Source organism: Pinus tabuliformis, chromosome 6, assembly GCF_031772625.1.
Source record: "Pinus tabuliformis cultivar Carrire ecotype Pingquan chromosome 6, CPIR1, whole genome shotgun sequence".
Classification (NCBI taxonomy): Eukaryota; Viridiplantae; Streptophyta; class Pinopsida; order Pinales; family Pinaceae; genus Pinus; species Pinus tabuliformis.
The window spans coordinates 793,565,787-793,577,310 of NC_142292.1; positions in this window are offsets into that span (position 1 = coordinate 793,565,787).

The following is an 11,524-nucleotide window of genomic DNA, read 5'->3' on the forward strand; positions in this document are numbered from 1 at the left end:
TTACTATTGTGCATAACATGCAATATCAAAACATTCAGATTGAGCATGGGTGGAAGTTTTGAATCTTCTCATAATTGAAATGTCGTGAAAATTCGTAATCCAAACCAACAACTAGGAAGAGAATCAGAATAAAACAATTATATGCAGAGATACATTCATATAAATTAGAAATGTCAAATTCATTTTTCCAACAAAGAACATACCTAAATATCTATCTTCCAAGTATTGCCATCATCTATGCCAATATATACTTTAAATCGATTATATAACTGTTGCTTATAGCTCCAATACTTCGAAGCGAGAAGACATGAAAAACATCGGAAGAACTTGGGAGCACAATAATAGAGCTTAGTGGGAATCTTTCCAAGGGTTGAGTTAATCTTTTTATTCCCCGCAGTTGTAGTTAGTAGTTATTGTGGTCATTGTTAGTGTGAGGCTTGGTAGTAAATTTTCCTGGTGGCCTCCCATGTCTTTGTATTCTCCATCAAACTCTTTGTGAAAACATGTACATACGCTCCTTGTGCCAATGAGTGAGCTTAGTTATGAACAATTTCTTGCTATAATTTTGTGTTCATTTGTTTTTTCACTGCTTAGGTAGGTATATATTAAGTACTAGTTAGTAATTCAAAAATTGATTCAATGGCTCTCGTTCTTATTTATTTTATCGAATATCACTTCATTTTAGTTCATTCAATAAAGTGTAAAGGTAGTAAACAATCATTGACTTAATCCATAGTGCTTAATATTTAGCACGAACAAAAGACTACAAACTTGTCATTCAAACTAGACGCTAATAATCTAATAGCTAACATTAGATGTTTTTTGGGCCTCCTCCTCATAGACTTCCCATCAATAGAATTCACAATGGCATTTTTAATGAGCACATGAAAGGAACTCAACATCCCTCCCCCAACTGGGCATCAATTCACCACACCAGTATAACTTTTTAATAGTAAACTTCCTATGTTTAAGGAAAAATTCAAGTGAAAATAAAATATTATAACATAATAAGTGTTGGATGGGGAAACATATAATAAATAATGAAATTAATATAAATATAAATTTAATATAATTTTGAATTAGATAATAATGTATATGATTTGGATTAACGGTAAGTAATATTTTGTTCAGATAGGCACTCCTTACACTAAATTGACACTTTAAATTCCCTAAAAATTATTTTAACCCGAAAATGCCTTCAGATAAAATAAAATGTTAATTGAAATTTGTAGGCATCTGTCTACAATATAAATTACTAATTAGTATAGATGAATAAGTGTACGACCACTATCTGACTTTCTAGATACATTGCCATTCTTTAACACTCTTTTCACAACAAATCTCTTTGTGGATTAAGTTATTTATTTAAAGTATAATCTCCACACATCAGGATCATCTCGTGTAGTGGTCCATCCATGTGAAAACGAGTAGGGAAAACTAAGATTACCAAAGAAGAGGAAAGGTTGCACAGACCAACATACTCTCTCACAACTAATGGAACACCCATCCTTTATAACTTTGTCATGAAGATATCATACCATATCATGCTATTTTGAGAATACTTGAAAACTAGTGTGCAGTCTTAGCAAGACAATCTATAGTGGACATCGTAGTATAGGTACTTATGGCATCATGCAAAATTTGACATAGAAAAATATCAATTCTTTCTACCAGTCCAATCTCCCGTCATGAATGTTTTGGATTTTCATTGAAATGAATGCATTGGTTTTAGTGTAATTGTTGGTTTCTAATCTTGTTTTGTTGCTTGGATTAGATGGATTGATTCCATCACAAATTAACATTTCTAATCTTATTTGATATATTGCACTACATGCATTGATTAGAGTGAGATGTTGAGTGTTAATCCTATTTGATTGGTTGCATTGGATGCTTTGATTTTACTGTAGATGTTGATTTCTAAACCTATTTTATTGGTTGCATCAGATGCATTGATTTTGATGTAGATGCTAATTTCTAATCCTATTTGATTTCTTGCATTAGGCTCATTTATCAACATAGATGTTGGTTTCTTATCTTATTGGATTTCTTGCACTAGATGCATTGATTTAAGTCTGGATGTTGGTTTATTTATGATGTATATTAATTTCAAAGAAATTGTGTTGATTATAGTGTAGATGTTATTTTATTTATGATGTATATTAATTTCAAAGAAATTGCATTAATAATACGTGTTTATTTTAGGTTAATCACAAAGAAATTATAGATGATGTGTATTGCATTATGCATTATAACAACTCAACGATAAAGGAAATATTTGAAATTTCATTTTAAGTAAAATGTTTACTTACCAAAAATGTTTGCTTCTTGAGACTATAAACTATTTGTAGTTGACTATATCCTTATTATTCGTGTTTCCATCATTCAACATTGTTAGCCACTTTGCATTTAAGCCAGGTAATCCAAAGCAACTAGAAATGAATTTTACTTGGGGTTTAACATAGTCACAATGAATGACTTTGGAGAAAGCTACCATTAGTTTTGTTACTATATTCTTATTATTCGTGTTTCCATCATTCAGCATTGTTAGCCACTTTGCATTTAAACCAGGTAATCCAATGCAGCTAGAAATGAATTTTACTTGGGGTTTAACATAGTCACAATGAATGACTTTGGAGAAAGCTACCATTAGTTTTGTTACTATATTCTTATTATTCGTGTTTCCATCATTCAACATTGTTAGCCACTTTGCATTTAGACCAGGTAATCCAAAGCAACTAGAAATGAATTTTACTTGGGGTTTAACATAGTCGCAATGAATGACTTTGGAGAAAGCTACCATTAATTTTAAGTAACAAAAACAATGTACAATGTTTCTTATAATATATGAAGTTAAATATTTTCTTGATCTATGATTTCAACTGCCCTTTTGATATGATTGATATGAAAAGATGACAAAACTAACAAGTGTGGTGATAAGGATATTAGAATAAAATAGTTTAAGATTTGTCATAATAAATATTGTTTGGAATTGACTACATTTTTAGTATTCATGTTATCTATCATAACATTGTAACATTGTGACTTTGCATTCAAAGTTTTTATTTCGTCATTTTTTATCATTCAAATTATTAAAATTTCTACCATTTCAACAAACGAAGTTAACTCAGCGAATTTAAAATTGAAATGACTAGATTAGTCGTTGACATATTTAACATATTTTGAATTATCATAATACTTAGATGTTTAAAGATTTTCTATGACTCAACTAAACCAACCTAAATTCATCTTGACCCCAAATCTATCAAGTATCAAGATAAATCAAATCTCTCAATGTACAAACCTTTCCTCAAGTTTTCCTCTCAAAAAATAGGTTTTCACATTGAGATGTTTAATCCCTGCTTGATAAGTCGAAGGTTAAGGCAGATCTAAGATGAATCAATGTTTAATCCCTCTCGATACTTGATAAATCCAGGGTTAAGGCAGATCTAAGATGAAATCTATCTTAACTCAGAATATACCAAATGCCGAGAAAGATCAAATTTAATGCTAGTTTTTAATAATATTATTTATATTTTTCAAATTTTATATCTATATATAAAAGTATTCTGATTTTTAATTTGATTAAAACTTTGATTTAATGAAATGATTAAAACTTTGATTTAATTTTTAAAAATTATCTGAAAATACTTGTAATATCGAAAATATAAAATTCATATATATCTTGAAAATAATTATAACTATTTTCTTTTAGATTTAATTCAAAAAAGGATTATAGAATTAAGCTAAAATAAAATATTTATAAAATCTTAAATCATTTAGGAGTCTCCTTCAGAAGAGAAGGTTTAATATTAGCTCCACTTTAATACGCTAGATTAGAAAAGAAATTTTATAAAATCTAAAATCATTTAGTACTCGGTTTCAAATAGAAGGTTTAATCTTAGCACCTATTTTAATAGGATGGATTAGAAAAGAAATGGCTAAGTGTGGGGCTTAGTCACCAGATACGCCGAATTTGAAGCATTAAATTCGAAATTCGGCGTTTTTCAGACCTTGCAAGGGTTGGTCACCAAGTATCAAGCATTAAACATCACTTTTTTGTGGTCAAATCTCCAAATTTTCATTCCCTAGCTCTGCTAGTTATTTCTCTATAAGGCTGATCTGTTATTGGCATGTGTATGTGGGCTAACAAACTGTGGTTGCAGCAGTCATAAAGGTCTGATATTTGGTTTTGAGCTAACAATTGGTGAGTGCAGCTATTGAAAAATTGATCTATTCTGATATAAAATTTGATATTAAGCATTTAATAGTTTGATTATAAGGATAATCATGATAAAATTCACTCCATACCATTTCTCATATGCATATGATATATCTATCTTTAATATACATTTTTTTTTTGAATTTCTATATGTCGAATTTTATCGACAGAATTTGAGATGCCGAACTTTATTCGAATTTCATGGTCCTCGAACTCGAACTCGAACCTGGTGACTATGGTGTGGGGTTGATGGGAAGAATGAAGGTTGAAAGCCTAGAGAGAGGAAGGCCAAAGACAATATACAAAACCCCACAAATCGAAAACAAATGAGTATGGTTGCGATGGCTTACCGGAAGCTAGCAGCGGTGGGGACTAGAAGAGTAGGTACATATGGCGTTAAAATATACGAGAGGCAATAGGAATAACGCAGTATTTTTCGCGGACGTACATCAAGAACACTGCCCATGTGGATGAAAAGACGTTACTATTCAAAGCATACAAATTTGTTCTGTGCTTTTCCAAAACCCAAAAATCTGCATGGAACCTCGCTCTTGCATCAGTCACTTAGTATATTATCTTTCACTGTATATTGTTAAAACTATTGGCTCAAGCCATTGGCAATAAATGTACCTTCTGTGGGAACCAGCTCGAGTATCCGGACAAAGATTTCAAAGCCCACGGGATGGCTTTTGAGCGTACGTCACTACCCTTTTCTCTTTCGATGAAGATGACTGAACTTACGCTGGCACATATTATTTAATGGAACATGCAATACCATACACGTAATAACGACTTAAAATAATTATAATTCTGATAGCTCAGTGAGCAGGTTTTCAGGAAACACGATGCTACACCTCGTGAAAAATTTCAAAGAGTGCTTTACATCCTCGAGTTTTTAAGCTATTTCCATCCTACACCACTTTGACTCTACTTCCATTCCATACTTTTTAAATATTGACCGCAAGTCCAAAGGCCAACCTCGCCAGTGTAAAACCAAAGGCCAACCTCGCGAGACACGATAATTTTCCTCGAAATCCTCAACCACTCGATCATGGAAACTTTATGAACTACACTTCCTAGGAATCCTCAGTCAATACATAAATGCAGTGTATTTTCCATTTACAGTAGGAATCAATCACATGAAACCTATTATTTTAAAAACATAGAAACGTCGAGTGCAAGTATAAAATATCAAACTTATTTATTTTTGTCATTTCGTTTTGTTTTATATTTATATTTCGGTTATATTTTTATTTAAATAACGTCGGAATCCTCAGCCAATGTATTTTCCATTTACAGTAGGAGTCATCACATGAAGCCTAGTGGTCGAATACAACTATAAAATATCAAACTTGTTTATTTTTGTCATTTCGTTTTCTTTTATATTTATATTTCCGTTATAATTTTATTTAAACAATAAGTTATATAAATTTTATAAATATTGATATTTTGAAGTTTTTTGGAAATACAGAGGAGATAAAATATGAATTCGCACACAATTTACATTAGCTACGACTTTTCTATTGATGACACAAATTTTGATTCTTACAATGAACCCGGTGAAAGATATTTAACATTTTCCAACTAGTGATTTGCCTAAAATATCTTGACATGCTCTAAATATGGACTGCACTTAACTCTTCATTCTTACAATGAACCCGGTGAAAGATATTTAACATTTTCCAACTAGTGATTTGCCTAAAACATCTTAACATGCTCTAAATATGGAGCACTTAACTCTTCATCACTGGACTTGACTCAAAACTCACCTAATTGACTCTCTAATTTTAGCTAACTCCACATGTGAGAGTAATTACTATTTCTAACACTCCCCTCGATGACTCAACTATGTTTGCTACGCTTACAATAGAAATTAACTCAATTTTCATTGAAACATGCTTGCTGATCTATGTATCCACTAGGCTTACAATGACTCAAAACTTTCAAAAATTTGCATTTTATTTTTCTCTTATTCCAAATTTTATATCCTTGAAATTACTCCATTCTCTGTTGGGCTTTATTGTTGTAGGCTCCATATTCTTTTACTTGTTGTTGTTGCAATTTTCCTTTGGTTTTTTCTTAAATTTACGTTCAAACACAATTTGATATTGTCTTGTAAACTTTTCTCTTCAAATATTCATTCAACAATGGACGGCTCCCACGGAATTGCATCTTAAAACTGTCTTATTTTCTCTGTTTCATGCACTTCATATTCCCGACTTCCTTTCTGCCATATGTCATGATAGTAGAATCTTATCTCTTCTTGACTCCATTATTAAAAAATAGTTTCAATGCATTCATTTTTGTCTTCAGAAACATCTATATCATTATTTTCATTTTCATCATCAGGTACTACTGTTTTTTCCTGTAATCTACTCACTCAATATCATTATTCACCGTTTCATTCAATTCTTTTGTTCGACTCACATCAATTTGTTTTATTGGTTTCTGAATCCATTCTTAATGAACTTCAAATCTGCATCAAATTTGTTAAGTGTGAGCGGCATGGTTGGACAAACCTATAGGGCAGAGTATATAATCCCAATCTAGATAGATGTCACAATGCTTGTAAGAAAGTGAGAATCCAAATATGTCACTTCCAATTTGTTCACCGTTTACTACAAATTTTCCCGTTTTAGGTCTCCGTTTAATGATCATAATTTTGGCCTCACTAGTGCACTCAACTACAACAACATAGAAGTTCATTTTGGGGTGGCCTATAGTAAGTACAATTACCTAAATTTTGCTTTTTGTAACCTTGAGATCAGAATACAAAAGATTAATTGTCCCAATTCGTACCAATTCAGGATCATATATCTACTATAGGATATGTATGAATGGACATGGATGAGAGGAGATCTATAGTAGAAATCTCTTCATTATCCTAGAAATCATTCATCGAGAAACTAATGAATAGCACGGACAAACCACAAATTGTCGCCTGTAATCATCTTACAGGGTGAATGAATTCTCAATCAGTATGATTGGATCACCTGGCATTATCTTTTTACCAGTAGCTATCGGTCCAGAGACTAGACCGGAAGAAAACTCTCCACAGACATAGCCAAAGTTTTGTGAATTTCACGTTTAGGTTTAAGAAAGAATATGAATATCCAGTTTGTCTTTTCATTTCTCGATCTTATTGATCCAATCATTCGACCCTCTAGACGGATTAGGGTTTTTCAATATTAATTATTAGAGCGAGTGGAGCCCGATATTACAAAAATTCCACCTATTGCAAAGAGTAACTTGTAATTTCACATACCTAAAATAGACTAGGTTCTATTGCACTATCCACTTGGTTTTATCTAATAAGTAACACCTACTCGTTAATACAAGGTACTATATAATAATACTATTGGAAAAGCAACATACATCTGCGTAGCACCAATGATCCCCATGCAATTTGAATTACTGGGTTCATCTAGACATGCATAATGTCATGTCGGAATGAAAAAAGAAGAATATAAAAAAATAATATTCTGGATGAGTTTATTGATAGTGATTGATATCCTTTGAAGCGGCACTCATCCTCTTTTTCGGTTCTAAAACTACCCGTATGCAGAAGCTAATTCTAATCGAAAATTTCCACTATGCTATTGTTACAACATGGATTGAGGGAGTTGGGGTTCCTTAACCCAGAGGGACCTCGGAACATACAATATTCTCTTCTTTCTGTTGGGATTTAGTCGACCAAACAAAGATAGAATGAAAAAACAATAAGGTTGGTTATTTAGATTTCCCAATGAAATATAGAGTGTTGCATTGGTACTTCATCGGAAAACATGGTTGTATTAGTGCTGCTCAAAGTTCCAAAGAGAGCTAACGTCGACGGTAGACAATCCACCGCTCCTCGCTTACACAAGGGACCTCACACCTATGAACTTGGAGATCTGTGTTGTGAAACCTCTACTATCAATAGTTATTCTGAAACATTGATCGTTCTTATGGAACATTGAGCGCAAACAGTAAATACAGATTTTCACCCCTAAGTTTGTCATCATGATCCTGCACTCCGCTTGATGGCAGCACCATCTTCATCATCGTGGTCCACATTCAACTCCCCTTGATGGCAACACCATCTTCATCATCGTTGCCCACATTCAACTCCGCTGGATGGAAACACCATCTTCATCATCGTGGCCCACATTCAACTTGATAGCGACAATATTATAAAAGCTTCGACATCATGATCCTCCTCACCATGACTAAAGTATGCCCAAACACATCATCGTGATCCTCCACTTTGCATGATTCCCATCTTCATCATCATGATCCACCCAATATAAATAAACACATTTCTTACGCATGGAGAGACAGCAAGAATAGACATAATACATCGCACGTTTAAACAACAACACTAACAAAAATTAGAAACTGGGAGCGCTACACACCAGAGCAAAACCGACCAGAGGAAAGGAGAGGAAGGCAAGAGTGGAGACATATATCCATATGGAAAAATGGATGCAGTAAATTTAACAACGCTTGACTTTTGCGCGGCCGCTCCAACGATAATATTTCTATCCACATGGTTTCATCATTACCATCCTTTCTCCTTTTGATCCTCGTCGTCATGAACATGTCAACAGTGTCATAATTCCCGTCTTGATCATTGCAATCTTCCACTCGGCTTGATACAGAAAGTATCAAGAAACCTACCATTTATATAGGAAGAAAATTCTGATTTTTATTATCTCATAAATAAATACGTGGAAGAGAATTCTTATTTTTATTATCCCATAAATAAAATAAGTTGCAGAATACAAACTAAAATTTTCCTTTTGAACTTGAATTTTTAAGCATTAAACATAAACAATGATGAAAATATTCAGCACCATTTCTTATCCTGAGATAAAATCAATCGATTGATACAATAATTAAATAGATTGATAAATATATTAGATAAATATATTCTCCACGTTACTGTCAACCTTTCATGTTAATCTTAGTTTCATTTAAAAAAAAATATTTATATAAATAATTTCACTTAATAATATAATAAATTTGTAATATTATTTTTTGTTTTTTTTTTTTTTAATTTTAGGATAATCCGTAAGGGTGAGTGTTATCTTGAACAAACTTGGGATCAAATCCAACTGGTTACCACTATAAACCTACGCAGGTGCAACAACCTGCAAGCTACACATAATAGCAATTAACTTATTCATAATATTATTAACGATACCTAATATTAATAATGAGAAATGTAACCAAACAACATGATCCTAAATGACATTTTTTTCATTATTCATTTTCATATTTTTTTTTCATTATTCATTTTCATCATTTTAGCCCACGTTTGAGAAGAATGCGTAAATATGTGTTTTAAGAATAACGAGAGCAATAGTTAACAATACGTTTTATAAACCAAGGAACACAAAAGAAAACCCCCAAGGTAAAATATTAACAGTTAACAATACATTTCAAAGTTTAATATACACGTGAACCATTTTATAAGTTCATGAAATTTTATAATCCATTTTGCTCATAATTTATTAAATAAATTTTTATATTATTTTTATTTAATAAATACAAATAGTTATATTATATAAATATGAAAAGGTAAATATAAATATATATTATTCAAAATTTTTGATAAGAAGATAATAAAAATAGAAAATGTCTTGAAGTTGTAGTAAATTTTTAATTTAAAAAAATTACAAGTATAATTTGAAAAATATTAATAAAATTATAGTTTTATTTTAAATATTATTATTAATATTTTTAATTATAAAATAATTAATGTATAAATTGAATATATATATATATATATATATATATAAATAAAATAAAGTATCTAACTATATATATAAGAATACATAAGAGAATAATGATGAGTAATAATAGTTAAATCTTATAAATAAAGATAAGATTTGGCACTTGTATATTTGACATATTTTTAATTAAAATGAAAAATAAAAATAGTATAACTATATTTGAAATAAATTTCAACCTTTTATCTTAAAGATTACCTAAATTTTTTTGTAGATCTTCTATCATAGACATCAAAACGCATACTTTCATGCATCTTACAAGGTTTAAAAAAATCATAAAAATAATTTTATTTAAAATTATATATATATATATATATATATATATATATATATATATATATATAATAATAAATTATTACAATAATTTAATACAATTTTTTTTTGAAAAAAAATAAGATTCAAAATTACAGAATATCTATAAGTCAGATGTAATTATATATATATATATATATATATATATATATATATATATATATATATATATTTGCATATGGTTTAATTAATATAAAAAATTAACCTTAGTATTTGCTCTATTTAATTTTGTCTAAACTTCTGTAGAAATTTTTAAGAATCATTAGTTTAAGTTGTTTAATCTAAAATATTAGAGTGTTTTAGACATTTTACAGTGTGTTGAATCTATTTATGCATTTTAAGTAAGAACAAATCCCACTTTTTGTTCTTTTAAAAAGAAATAAGGATTTGTATTTTATAAAGTCTATGTCTTATCACAACATAGACTCAGGGAATACAATGACTTCGCTGAGCATACCTCTTATTCTAAAACTACTTATCACATTTATGACTTACATAACATTAAAGAGTCTACAAACTTTCACATTTTTTTATTACATGTCGATATGTATATCCAACAAAAGGATCCTAACAATAACCAAAACCTACCACATCTTATAGATCATTTAGAGTTGTCATTTTCCACCAGTAGTAGATGATTGAGGGATGGACTGCTATGGACCTCTGCCCAACTACTAGCACCATATTCATTTGTTTTCATGTTTAATACCTTGTCTTTCTCCTACAAGGTTGACAATTTGAAGGCGTAGTGACTCCATCTCATCCCTCTACCTAGAAATCATGTATTTCAAGTGTTGAGTTTCTTCCAAAGCATATACCTAGGTTGTTATCTATTTTTTTATCACATGATCATTACCATCAAGGGTAATCCACTTATTCTATTACTCTAGATAAATTCAAATTCTAAAATGATGTTTCTTATCGTGACCATTGTCTCCCTTAGCAGTTTCCTTGCCTGTCTTCATCTTCTCCTTCCCTAGCTTAAGAAAGGAACCATCCTCCTATTTGTTCCTCTCAATCGAATTGTGAGCTATGTCTACCACTAACCACGTTGGTTGCTTTGATTCATTTCTAATGTGATGATACAACCATAGAATAAAATTACAAAATTTCTAGTTGGTTAAGTTAGAGTTGACTATGGCATGCTTCTCACATCAACTATGATTCTATGTGGTGCCAAAATAACACATGTTTATGAATGAAACATGTTCAAGTGAAT